Source organism: Sinocyclocheilus anshuiensis, unplaced genomic scaffold (genome assembly GCF_001515605.1).
Source record: "Sinocyclocheilus anshuiensis isolate Anshui unplaced genomic scaffold, SAMN03320099.WGS_v1.1 scaffold656, whole genome shotgun sequence".
Lineage (NCBI taxonomy): Eukaryota > Metazoa > Chordata > Actinopteri > Cypriniformes > Cyprinidae > Sinocyclocheilus > Sinocyclocheilus anshuiensis.
In genome coordinates this window covers 2,064,122-2,078,703 of record NW_015555829.1, presented here as the reverse complement: position 1 = coordinate 2,078,703, position 14,582 = coordinate 2,064,122, and the positions used below count along the sequence as shown (strand labels likewise).

The 14,582-nt window shown below is 36.2% G+C and overlaps 1 long non-coding RNA gene across 1 annotated transcript in view; it reads right to left on the bottom strand.

Moving 5' to 3' along the window:
* Window positions 1-4,448, bottom strand: part of LOC107675346 (uncharacterized) — a 12,543-nt gene extending 8,095 nt beyond the window's left edge. The window contains exon 1 of the long non-coding RNA XR_001632588.1: window positions 4,282-4,448. This is a non-coding gene — a long non-coding RNA (uncharacterized LOC107675346). The remainder of the gene's footprint in view (window positions 1-4,281) is intronic.
* Window positions 4,449-14,582: the final 10,134 nt, after the last annotated feature.

Below are 14,582 nucleotides of genomic sequence, written 5' to 3'. Positions count from 1 at the left end.
TGATCAATGTTTTTCGTTTCACTAGTGTTTGTAAGAGGCTTTTCAATAATTATGGCCTATACGGCCCCTCATACATCTGAGCACAGAGTGTTAATCTCCCTTTGCCAGTGTTAATTGCCCATTTTATGACAAACCAGGCCAAAATGCAGGAGAACACATGCTTGGATTTACAGTACATGCTGTTTACAAACAGATGTCTGAGCACAGACTAAATAGAAGCATATTTTGTCCTATGGAAATGGCTCAAGAATTTTAGGCAGTTTAATCTAAAAAACAAAGGTTTTTAAGATCACTGTTTTGAGCAGTGTTTTGTAGCAGACATGGATTAATTTTGTATAGAATTTTACTAAATTCATAAAATGCATTCTATGGCTAGATTTCTGAATGTATTTATTTTTTTTAGATTTTAATCATGCGTTTAATATGCCACCAGATGGGCTTTGTGTTAAGTTTGCATCCACATCTGAGAGAGTGATTAGATTTCCATATAAGCTTATGGCTTCCTGTTGCATCTCAATCCAAGAAGAATGATTAAAATGTCTGACATCTATGAGGCCAGTTTAGATTTACCGTGAAAGACCTTGATTGTCTGATTAAGCTAATCTAAATTATATGGTGAGCTTTCATGTTGTACCTGTTATACGTTTGTCAGCTGATTGAAAATCTACACTGATTACAAATTTCCAAAACAAAACCAAATGAAATGTTAAGAGATACAAATCAAAATCTTTTCATCCAAATAATGCCTTATGTGCAATCTGCCTATCTTTACCTGCCTCCACATCCAGGATCGTGGTATTAATGTAGATTTACAAACTGTAAAGTTAAAAACAGATGCCTGATAGTCTGACTCACCCTTCTGACTATGCAAAATACGCAGAACACGTAATGTTAAATGATAGCTGTGTACAGCTCTTGGCACAACTGTGTATGCCACTTACTTAGCTAATGCTTAACGAAACAGTTCACCCAAAAATGAAAACTTATTTAAAAAAACTAAATGCCATTATTTACTCACCATAATTTCACTCCGAACCTGTATGCTGTTATTTTGTTCTGAGAAACAAAGAGGTAGAAACGGAAGAGATTGAATCATTCTTCAATCAATTACAATTCCTCGTAACTGTCCAATAATGGTACATCAATGTCATTAATACCAAATACAGTATGCAACACTTTATTTCGATAGTACACTTTAGACATTTTACTAACTACAAGCAACTTTGAAACTATATGTCAATTAACTCTCATAGAGAGCTATTAGAGTATTAGTAAACTGTTAGGTCATAGTTAGGGTTAGAGTTAGTAGAATAAGTTGGCATGTACTTGCAAAGTTGCAAAGTTACTTATAGTCAGTAGAATGTGGATACTAAGCGGACAGTCTATTAATACTCTAACGACTGGTATTGACATGTAGTTAATACCAGTCATTAGCCCCGCCCCTTTCCGGCACTGCACTAGTTCTTTTTTCAATATGTATTTCCACAGAAAGAAGGTAAGGTCATACTAATTTATGAATGAATTGATCGTTTTAAAATCTGCCTTGTCTATAGACATTTGTTATGACATCCGCTTTAAACATTACAATGCACATGATCATTTTCGTCAACTCTACAATCAGTAAATCCATTTCACCAGCTAATTACTCTTTAACAGCGATGTTATAGAGCTACAGCAAACAAGGAAGTTAAAAGATAAAATTCTTAAGATGGTCTATAGTTAGTAGAATTTCTAAAGTGGAAAATCAGAATAAAGTGTTACCAATAATTCACTTTTAAAAATAAAGTTTTGTTTTGGAAAGAACATTTTAAATTTTTATTCACTTCAAATAATAATAATAATAATAATAATAATAATAATAAAATAATTTAAATACAGGATGCTACCATACTGTACCACTACACTGTTGTCACAAGTGAGTCCCCACAGTTGTCAGGACATGAAGCTCTTGTATTGAATTTGTAACTGAGGGGTCAGGCCATCGGCAGCAGGGTAATCCATGTCTTGCTGACGCTGGCAGCCAATGAAGAGACCTGAGCAGAGGTGCAATGGGAGAGAATTTCCTGAGGTTAAAAACAAGTCAAGCAGCAGCATTTTGGATGCACTCTGGGGGATGTTTGGCAGATGCTGGTAAGCCGGAATGAAGGAAGTTGCAATAGGCTGGCCGTGAAATGACTAGGGCCTGGATAGGAAGTAGTATTCAAGGAAGGGCTTTATTTTTTCTTTTATACTTTTCTTTCCTGCTAACAGATTGCAGGCGAGGCCACATAGGAGCAGTCTGAGGTTAAGTGCCTTGCTCAAGGGCTCAATCCAGACAGGGGCTCCCGTACCTGAGCTCAAGCTATCAACCTGCATGTCAGCCCAGATAAACCGATAAATGGTTTATCAGAAGGTGAGAACACAATAAAAAATATTCACATTTTGTAATAAGAGATTTCTATTTCAACTAAATAATGTTCTTTTAAACTTCAAATCGAAGAAGCCTAAAAAAAAGTATACACAAATATTAAGGAGCACAAATGTTTTCAACATTGATAACAATAATAGATGTTTCTTGAGCACAAAACCAGCAGTAACACTTTAGATATGGGAACAAAAAAAAAATCTATTTTTTATTTTTACATTAACAATGTAATCAATATTCTATTTATTATTCTCTTTATTAAAGCCAAGTATGAATCTCATCAAGCTAGTGTTTTTAAGCATTTCACATTTATTCCAACATAACTTAAGGCAGTAACAATTTATACAATATACTTTATTTGTGAACTCATGTTCAGCTATTCTTTTTAATAGTTAAAGGGGTCATATGATGCGGTTTCAATTTTTCCTTTCTCTTTGGAGTGTTACAAGCTCTTGGTGCATAAAGAAGATCTGTAAAGTTGCAAAGACTAAAGTCCCATTCTCAAGCCCCCCCGCCTCTGCTCACTCTAACCCTCCGGCCGTTCCTCACGCTAGCCCCCAGCTTCTGCTCACTGTAGGCCGCCGCTCCTCACGCTGTTTCGTTGTGAAAGCGAAACTACTTTGTTTGGCCTTCCTTCAGTGCACAGGACGGACATTAGCCAGGCCGAGCGACAGAAAGATAGAGATGGCGGATAAAAAACAAAAGAGGAAGACGTCTGCGGAACAAAAGAAGGTTTAGGCAATAAGGCAAGAAGTAGGACCTGTGTAAATATCGGATCAGCTTTCCAGTGCCGGAGAGAACTCAAGGAGCGGAAGGCCTGCGTTTGGACGCCAAGGTTGCTTTGTTTCTTCTCGATAGGTGAGTAACACCGAGTCTGTTGAAAATCATTTGAAATTTGTGTCAATACGTCATGAATAGAACGCAGCAGCAGTTTTCTGTCGGGGATTTGTCGTGTTGCGCCGCGCCGCATCCAGTGTAGACAGCATCACTGATTATAATGAGTTCTATAGTATGTTGTAGTGCCGCGCCACTCACATCCGGTGTAGACACGGTGTAACACGGTTTTGCTTTGTTTCACAGAACTAATCGTTGCCTGGGTTGTGTACGTATGTGTGGGGCGGAGCTATCAAAATAGGGGCGAGAACCTTTTGGGGTAGGGGCGTGTTTGTTTTGGTGATTTCAAATGTCAACATTGGCTACCAGAAATCGCTTACCCCACCTTTAACTTTTAACTATTTTTGAATTTTTCAGATCATCAGTCATCAAAGCTCAGTAAATATGGGTCACAGACACGGAGATTTACTTTAAATTTGACCAAGTTGATCACTCACTAAAAACTCCCACACAGGGGATTTCAGAAGTTAGGGGGACAGAAATCTTTTTTTTTTTTGGCTAATTGACAAATTATTAGAATTTATTATTAGAACAAAAGTTCTATTATTATTATTATTATTTTACTTATCTCTTACTTTTAATTGCTGCTGCACAATAACCAATAATTTGTATTCTATAATATTTTTACTATATTTTCCTAATGACAATTTTATGATTGATTTATACTACAAACACATTTTCTTTCAATTTTTAGCAGAAAATATATTCTATAGTTTCTAAAGGCTACTGAAATAAATGATATGTCAATTAGCACTGCATTATTCATATACTTTATTTATATATTACCTGGAGACGACTTGGAAAAACACATATTAACCATATGAAGAGTTCATTTGCAAAAAACGATAAACGCACTTTAAAAAAAAAAGTCACCTGAACTTTCAGGTCAGGTGACAAGGCTACTTTCACTTTGAAAAGACGTGCTAGCTGAGAGGAGTTTCGTCAAAGCTGACTAAAATTGATCGAGGATGGATCATTTCGACAAACTTGATGAATCTGTGATATATTCTTCAGGGCGAAAACGGAAAATACAAGCTGAAACGTTTTTACGGAACCTTGCAAAAGCAGCGCTTTACAATGGTGAAGGAAAAGCTCAGTGTATTGCGTGTAATCACATCCATACAGTTTATGATCACAACAGCGTTTGTCAGGCATCTACATTGTCATCTGAGGAGATTACAAAGATTAACCGAGTGTTTTTTTAAACTCTAAAACATGAAATGTGGAGTTATCTGCTTTTGCTAAAAAACGACTGTTGGGGTTATCTGCTTTTGCTATTAAACAAACTTTTAATATGTAAAAAAAAAACATACTTTCAATGAACTTTAATTTTGTAAATTACCTGTATTTAAGTTATTATTACTTAATCAAAACAACCCAACTGCAGTTTGATTGATATTACTTGGAATGCGCAATAAAAAAACGTGATTGCTGAAAAAAAGTTATCGGTTTTTGCAAATGAACTCCTCATATATTGTCGCAATCGTGTGTTTGTTGTCTTCATGTTTCATCAGTCAAAACGTTTCTTTGGGAAGCCAAATACACGAAAGTGGGACGAAACAGTGTGATGGAGCTTGCGCCATGCTGACCTGTCAAAGGTGCAGCTCGGTCCGACCGACTCGACAGCGCAGGGAGGACGTGTTTTCTAGCGCCACCAAAAGGACAGCGCGGAACTGATCAATTAAAACCGAGCCATGCGAACATTATAGGCTACTCTAAGTTCATGTGTTTTTCCCTGCAAATAAAACAATGAAGATAAGCATTAAGTTATTACATTTCTTTAGCTTATTATCTTTCATACTACAACATGTAAACAGTGTTAGCTACTTTGAAGAACTGGCCATATATAGTAGCCAGTAAAGAGCTGTTCAAAGCAGAAAACAATATCATAGTCCTCATATAATTTAAAGTTTTATGATTTCATTCATCAAGGCCTATTTTAGGTAAATTTCACATTTATATTTGTGTAACTGCATATGAAGAGTTTGGTTCCAAAACGTGATAAACGCCATTTAAAAAAAAAAATTTGTTTCCGCCAAAATCAGTATTGTATCTGGTCGGTATTAAAAAGTCAATTTTTAATTTTACGCAAAATGCGATGTTTTCTCCCTTTTTTTTCGAAACCGCGACAAAAAGCCAGTCTCCCTTCTCTTTAGAATGCGATATATCCGCTCAACCAATCACAGCGTACCATTCCACGCACTCTAGACAGTAATGGCGGCGCTTTTAATACACCCGGCATTCTAGATTTCCTCATCTATTTTGTACTTTGTGATCAACAAACAAACTTAGGGCTGCACGATAAATCGCATGTGATTGTCATGCGCATCTCGTCAGTAAAGCCGGTTCTGTGATTAATAGGAAAATTCCATCACGTGCTTTCAGATGGAGCGGCATTTAATACACAGAGCCGTAGATCACTGCAATATCGCGTTCATAATCGCAGATGAGTCGCATTCGATTATGAACACGATATAGGTTAGCTTGTCAGTGTAAGTGTTTTTATTAATGTCATTAATGTTTTTGTTAATACAGCGTATAGCACTAGTCAACTAAATGAATGTAACATGGCAAAGATGAATGCACTTTTGGAAGTTGAATGTAAGGGAAATGTCATTTTGCAATTTCTGTGGTTTAATGTAATATTGTTGTTCATGTTCTTGTTCATGATGAAATGTTATTTTATTGTTGTAATTAATTTATAGCATTAACAAGATGACCCATTTAATTTTTTTTTGGAGCTATGACTGATTGAATGTATTTTTAGTCCAGTGCCTGCATACAAGATTAGTATTGAACAAGTTCAGAAGCTGTCATATGTGGATCAACTTACTATGTTGTGTATTTTCAACAGTTTCAATATGAAAAATAACTTTTATATTGATTCAATGGATTTATTGCATTTTGGAAAAAAAAATAATACAATTTTATAATAAATCTTTGAAAATCAAAATCTGAAACAGAAAACAGTGGTTTTAATCTTGCCACTTACTTGGTAAAGAAAACACATTTTTACTCAAATTAATCAAAATGGATTTATAGCATTTTTGAACCAAACTCTTCATATGTTTAAATTGAAAATGCATGAGAGTGTTGAGCACTCCGTAATATTTGCATTTTGGATACGAATAAAACATCAGGTCATGCATTGACTATCTTATCTTTTTGCATTTAAATCTAGATTTATTCACACTGGCCCTTGAAAATCTCTACTTGAACACACTAGCCCGAAAAAAAAGTATTCTACGCCCATGCTCCCAAAGATCATGTTTTAAGTCTTATTTTGATGTAACAAAGTGTTTATAAGTATTTGAGTTGTTTACTTACTTTTTAAATTTCTCTTCCCATTAACGCCAAAGCCACTAGAAGGCAAGCCTGCAACCTTTAGCCAAAAAAGCATAACGGCTAATGCTAACGCTTCCGGTTTGCCAGTACGTGGGAAAGGAGACCAGAGGCCGTTTTTTTTTAATGGATGTCAATGGAGGAGAGGTTTCACTCCGCTGAATAAAAAGCTTTTTAGAGGAAACAGCTTATCATTTAATGAATCGACAGCCTATCGGCTAATCTCCAACATGTTTTACACTTAAGAAATACTTTTGGATTGAACTATTTTTAGAGTTTACACTGGAAAAAAATGCCGTTTTATAAGAGAAGTCACTGACTTTTTGCGACAACTGGGATACAGCTTACGGCGCATCTCATTCATTCCTATGGTATCCGTAAACGGCGATTGAGTGTCGCACAACTCTGACTGAAATTCAATGACATCAAGGCTGTAATGTGATTGGTTATAAAGGCACACATGATCCGAGCTGACCGTTACACTTTCTCCAAAAGTAAGTAATACAGGCCCTCTCATCTCCTTATAGTAAGACAATCTCTGTTAAGGCCATTATGATTCACGAACGTGCACAAACACAAGAGGCGGGATTTATCGCATGAACCAATCACAGCCGAACATAAGCTGTAATGACAAATGGTGCTCCTACATGGGAAGAACCTGATGTCTGATGTCATACAGCAGGTAATAAGGTTAAGTGTCTTCATCCTGGTGCTGACGAAAGCAATTATATTTCTTTAATCGAGTGACATCCAGTCTTACATGTTTCTTGCCCTCTTTGAAGAGCTCTTGAACTGTCTGGTTATTTATTCCCATTACTGCCTCCCTCTGTCCTCCGTTGCCGCCTGCACGATGATCCATTTTTCTCTCCCTCCTTCATTTTCTCTTGATCTCGATTTCTTTGTGGTACCCTTTTTCACAATGTCTGAGCATGAACGAAAACTTCCACCCGCCCTATGTAACAGCGAACTGGCAGCTCATTATATCCACAGCAATGGAGTTTAATCCTGTGCGATCTATTAATCTATTCCAGTACTCTGGCCCCTCCATAGCCGCCCCCTTTTTCATTAGCTAGAACAAAAGCCTGCAGAACAGAATTCATTAAGGACAATCAAACACGGCTCCTCTGAGGCCATTTAATGCGACTTCCATTATTAACATTATCGTTATTATTAATACGCAATAGCAGAAAGCATCTGTGTAATGTGCGCCAACGACAATATTGAATCCTTAATCATGTGGTGGAGGTCGACTGTGGCGATGTGACTCCAGGTGGATGGTCTGGGTGGAGGTCTACTCTCTCGAGGAAGCCACACATCTACGGCAGATTAAAAAGAATAATGAGCACTTTGGAAGTCTTGGAATAATACTAGAAGAGAACAAGCCAAGTATGAGCAGTAAGTATAACAGAGCAGTATTGGTGAAATAACTTTAGCGGGATGCTGTGAGTTTGAGGACATGACAGCAGAGTTCAGTCTTCCCAATGTAGACACAGTTTTGTTGTGAAGAGTGAAGTAGTAAAGAGTAGAAAAGTAGTATAGAGTACCTCAGAGCTGTCTGACTGATTTTCAGGTCTCCACTCTACTGTCCTATAAAAAATGACAAAAAGAAAATAATAATAATAAAAAAGAAAACGGCAAAAAACAACAACAAAAGTGGCTCTGTGCAACTAAGAGCCATGTAATGAAATCAATCACAGACTGGCAAATCAAGACAGGCCTAACAACAGGTCTGGGTGTCTATTAGAACATTATCTCATTCTAGCATTTGAATCAACTCAAAGCAAGCGAGTCTCACTGTGTCACAGAAGATGGATTGCTCTGACACCTAAAGACAGATCATTAAAATGATGGACAGCTCAGCCGGAAATCAAACTAAAAATGGAAAGACGATGGCAATAGCCACTCTGTGAACAGACATCTTGCACAGTTGAACTCAAAACTTTTTTTCTTCATAGCTAGTCAATTCGGTTTCTGATTTTTTCTAAATAAAAAGCAGCAAAATGTATTCCGTTTTTTTAATTTTTTTTATTTAAATTCTATTTACTAACTCACCACACACAATAATGTACAATAACTGTAATTTCCCGAAAGCCAATAATTTTTGGAAAAAAATGACACCTTTCACTTGAAGATACCACATTGTGTTATAATTTTATGCTCAAAAAACCAAATTGAGTGAAAACGGCCTATTTTAGCTTTAGGTTCTAAAGGGTTAATAGATTCGCTTAGCTGGCCGAAATACAGCTGGTAGTATATACTAATAAAAATCTCGGATTTCACTGCATCCACTGTAAAACCCTGCCAAACACTGTGACTGATATGATCTGTTGATGGATGTTTATACGTGCAGCACGCTTGACCTGCATCTGAACTTGAGTCCATTTCACGAAAGTTTGAGAAATTGCCATAAATCAATCATAAAACGCGTCAAATCCTGCTCATTACTGGGCTGCTCATGTTTCACCTCTGTGATCTCCAGCTTTTGATGCCCTCAGGCCGCTTGTGAAATATATGTAAGCTATAAGACGGTGAGTTTGTGAGCACTAGTGCATGTTTCAGCGGCTGTTTCTGAACACTCAACTCGAGCATTACCTCTCCTACCATTTTCTAGGTTTGGTGAGTAGTTCAACATCCTATGGAGAAAGAAAAATCCCCAGTGTCGCAAATGTCTAGTCAGTGGAGTGTGACAATGGTCTCCGTAGATCTTCAGTGGTCGTACTTTAGTCACCAGTGAGGGTGCTTAGTTAGTGTGCAGTTGCATGACTGCAGGGGAGAGATGCTTTCTTGACAGGTGCGGCGCAAAATTGGCTTTTATTGGAGCTGAGGAAATGTTAGTCTGTGGAGAGAAGGAAAAATAATGAGAGCAGAGAGAAGACCAGAAAAGTGTGTCACTCTGATGGCCCGAGGGGAGAGGAACCAGCACTCCATCTCTCCAGATCCGTCTATCCATTTCTTCTAAGAACCTACATGCTAAAGCTAAAACGGTTCTCGATGTCATTCATTCCCATCTGGAATTAACTAGAAAGCATTCAACCCAGTCCCATGATTTTCATCCTTCCTTCATTCCTGATTTCCTATTTGGAGCATATTAACTTATATTTAGATATTTTTTTTAAATATTGACTGCATCCCCAGACCATAGCTTAGTATAATTTATCTGTTTATCTGTTCTCAATAATGTTCAAATGTTCAAACGAGTTCCATGTTTTTCTTTTCTCTTTCTTATTTCTTATTAGGAGTAAATGAATATTTAAAAAAATACCTATGCTAAACTATACTGTATCCCATTATCATTTGTTAAAGCTAACAATCAACAGAAATTATTCAACTGGTTCTCGACAGAATTCATTCACATTCTGAATTAACTGCAAATCATTCAGGCTGGTCCCACAATTTTATTTATTCTTTTCTAATGTCATATTTGGACTAAATGAGCTTGTTATTACACATTTTTAAAATAATAACTATATCCCCAAATATTTCACTATGATTTGATAAAGCTAAAACCATGTTTGATGTAATTCATTCATATCCAGAATTAACTGAAAAGCGTTCAGCCCTGTCCCACGGCTTTCTTTCTTCCTTCCTATTTATTTAGAATAAATCAACTTGTAGATATTTTTAAAATATTGACTGTATTCCCGAACCATATCTCACACTCATTTGTTAAAGCTAAAACGGTTCCCATCATAATTCATTCACATTTGGAATTAATTGGAAAGCATTCAACCTAGACCACGTTTTTTTCTTCCTTCCTATTGTCATATTTAGAGTAAATGAACTTGCACTTAGATATTTTTCAAAATATTTACTATGTTCCTAAACCATATCACACTACTGGGGTTAATGGTGTGCTTGAAAATATCCTCTATTTATCTAAAATGTTCCCTCCACAAGTGGCGGCAAAAGCTGCATGGCTCATTATAATTCTTTACAGAAAACAAAATAAACATTATCAAGCGACTGCCAAAAGCTGCTCACGACCCAACAAGCTTCATACCTTCCGAGTCACTAAGTAAACTACTGAATTCATTCGGAGTGGTATAACTCTATTTTACAACCATTAACAGAGTTCCTCTGCAGCCAAAAACTCCATATCGGTTCATTGGATTGTTAAATGTAGTCATGCATTATGCAGTGGGATTAATTGAAAATGGCCGCTCTGAGAAGAAATGGTGGGGGCCGGTACATTACGAGGGGGCCTGGGCAAATTCAAGAGCAGATTTTACTGAACGGCCCTTCAGGGTCATAACACTGTCGAATTAATTCATGGTGAGTATGTTTAGAGCAAATGCATTGCCTTATTATTAGATGGAAAGCAAGGTGTGCTGTTCCGGGAAAGCGACTCTAAAAGGAAGTGGCGGCAGTTCCCAACAACCTCAAAAAGCTTTTTAAATGTGAGAGCCTCTTGCTGCAAAGCTGCACCGAGGAGAGAAAACGTCACCTGAATGCTTAACAATGAGAGAGCTTGTGTACTGATAGAAAAAGAAAGCCAAAGATCAAGTGCTCTTGAGTGAGAAGACAGATATTTGGATGATATCAGCAAGTAAATTGTTCACTTAGGTGAACTACAGTAAGCCTGTTGACAATGTTTAAAATAAATATAATTATTTGGCACTTTAGAGCTAAAGAAAATAGCAAAACAGAGAGAAGCATGTTGGGATGCTTCCCTGACAGTCAGTTGGTCATTATTACAAAATAAACTCCGGGCAGTGTTCAATTTGACAAGAAAACAGTCTTTACAAGAAAATACACTATTCAAAATTTGAGGGCAGTAAGATTTGTTAATATTTAAAAGTAGTATCTTATGCTCAAACAGGGCTGCATTTATTTAATTAAAAATTCAGTAAAACAGTAATATTGTGAAATATCATTACAATTTTAATTTTAATTTTTTAAATATATAGTTTAAAGAAGCAGGTGGTTTAAAATCTAATTTATTCCTGTGATGGCAAAGCTGAATTTTCAGCCATTATTCCAGCCTTCAGTGACACATGATCCTTCAGAAACCATTCTAATATGCTGTTTTGGTGCTCAGTAAACATTTCTTATTATTTTCAATGTTGAAAAAAGTTTTGCTGATTAATATTTGCTTGTGGAACATTTTTTTCAGCATTCATTGACCAATAGAATGTTCAAAAGAAGAGCATTTATTTGAAATAGAAGTCATTATAAATGTCTTTATACTTTTGATCAGTTTAATGCATGCATAATTTCTTACTGAATTCAAACTTAATTAACCGTAAAATGCATGCTGACCAAACAAAAACAAGTATTCAAGAGTGCTGTGTAAGTCTCAAGATGTGTAAATAACACAAACGTAAAAGACAAAATAAGACAAAAAGCTCTTCATTCTACAGCACAGCACAATACAAATTAAAGGACAGCTCAACAACCTCAATAAAGTTAGCTGCAATAACTTCACAGAAACTAGTGATAATCTGGTTGTACTTCATATATCTATCCCTTCTGTTTCAAGCATCACTTACATAAGGCACTAGAACCATCTTTGCACCATATCTCATCATAACAGTCCTTCTTTAGATTGTTTCACAAAATCATTATTTTTAACTCTAGACAGAATAGAGAGCTGTCAATAGAGAGTTCCTAGAGATAGCACAGATATAAGGACAAAGCAGAAGTCATTTCTAAGTGACCCTCTGCAGTTCTTCCCTTGAGTGCCATCTCACATTCCAGAGTCCCCTCTATTATCAGAAGAAAGGACATATTCTGCCCCGGGGTGACACTGTCCCGTCAGACTGACAGCACTCAGCCCTGCTGACTGCTGATGACATTTTCTCAAGCAATTAAGATGTGGAGATTAGTAGTGGTCAAAAACGTAAAAAAAAATAAAATAAATAAAATTAATGATGCAACGAAAAAAGTTTAAGTATAAGAAAAAAGTATCGATAATAATGAAATCTTCACAAATATTAATAAATAAAAATAAATAAAAAAAAACACAAAAAAACATGGTGACAGCAAATTCCAGTATGTAGGCCTGTCGCAATAATCAATATATCGACACGCAATATATGTACATGACCTCAATCATTTTTGGTGACGCAATATATCACCCATTATATTTACTTAAAAATGAATGTCACCATGTTTTGTACATTCCACTTGTGCCTGTGTCTTTTGCAGCTTCTCGTACATTACGCGGTATAGTCATCAGTGGTGGCTCGTGGGTTTTAAAATAGAGGAGGCACACTAATTGTATTGGTCCGGGATCCCTGCCGATTATTATTATTATAATTTGCTTAACCACTTTAAAATGGCTTTTTGGTTGCTTTTAGTCAGAAAACGTAAAGAAAACAACATACAGCAAGATAATATAATTTCACTTACCTGGCCTATCACTTGAAGCAAACATCCATCCCTTCTTAAAAGTCTGTGTTAAAAGAGAGCTGCCTGTTGCGCCATTTAATTAAGCCGACTGCTGTAGCCTATATCCAGCTTAGGCTGTTTTCCCTAAATTTTTATATATACTGTTTGAATGACAGCTTGGTAAATCTGTTGGCGATCAAATATTCAATACTCATCATAAGTACTTGGTACATTATCAGCACAGCGGGAGACGTTCAAACTAATATCACGTAATTTACGTCTCTGTGATGATTGGTTGATATCAGAAGGGAGGCTAGCCTCCCTAGCAAGGGTTCTTTTCTCAACACCCCTCAGCGCTGAAAGTGAACACTCAATGGTGATTGGCTATTTTTTTTTACCAACGAAGGCACGATAGCTCACCTCTCCCCTGGCCTCCCCCTCCCCTTCTCTATCATTAGCAGTTGCAATTAAATCAGCAGATTCGGCACATTCGCGATAGAAAAGCAGTGCTTTCACGTTATGGTATTACAACTGTGAAATTACAAACAAAAAATACACATTCTGAGACATGAACTGAAATGAATGGTGAATTTTATTAACATTAAATCGTCCTCCTCCCATTTTCACCTCAGAATTATGGGGAAGCTGTGCTTCCCCTGCCTCCCCCGATGAGCCGCCACTGGTAGTCATGAGGTGCTAGTTCAAATAAGAAAAAAAGCTTCTACAAACAAAGTTTCATCTGCAGATATGGCCTTGTTTAGGGATCTGACGGACATCTGACTGCTAAGTAGTGATTGTGTTTTAGTGTGCACCCTTAATTTACAGAGAAAAGAAGGTCAGGGAAAAATCTGTAGATGGAAAACTCTCCATACAAGTTCTTTGTGCATTTTTCTTTTTTTCTACTTACTTTGTACTTTTTGTTAGAATATATATTCAGTGGCATAAAATGGTCTTTAAAATGACAATAATATCGCTTATCGCAATTATTTCTGAGGCAATATATCGCACAACAAAAAAGTTGTTATCGTGACAGGCCTACCAGTACGTTTTGGTCACATATTGTCAGTGTTCAATGTAATTCTGCTATAATAGTATGGAGAACATGTAATTCTGTAGTGTAAATGATATGAGAGTAGACAGGATATATTGCTGCACTCTTTAATTAACAAACCTTTCAGAAGTAACGTTTTATTTTTTCAATGTGTTTGTTGTTTGTAAATACATGAGACACGAATGTTTGGTCATTGATCATTTCTGCAAATTAAATGGAATGATCAAAACAGCAAAGCAAAGGTTTCACAGCAGGATATTGCATGCAGAATAAAATTATATCATATATAGTTTTTTTGTCTTTACATTCAAACCATAAATATGAAAGGTAAAAAGTGAAAGTTAAACTAAAAACCTTGGAAATGAAACATTAAATAAACTACATGCACATATGTACATTAAAAAAAAACAAAAATAGATAAATGTAGAGAAAAATTTGATAATAATTGAAAATATGTAATGCATAAAATGGGCCAATCTGTTTGTAGAAAAGGTTGTTTATAATAACCTAGTAGTTGATTAAAAGTGAACCAGATTAATGTTCATGCTTATATAACCCATT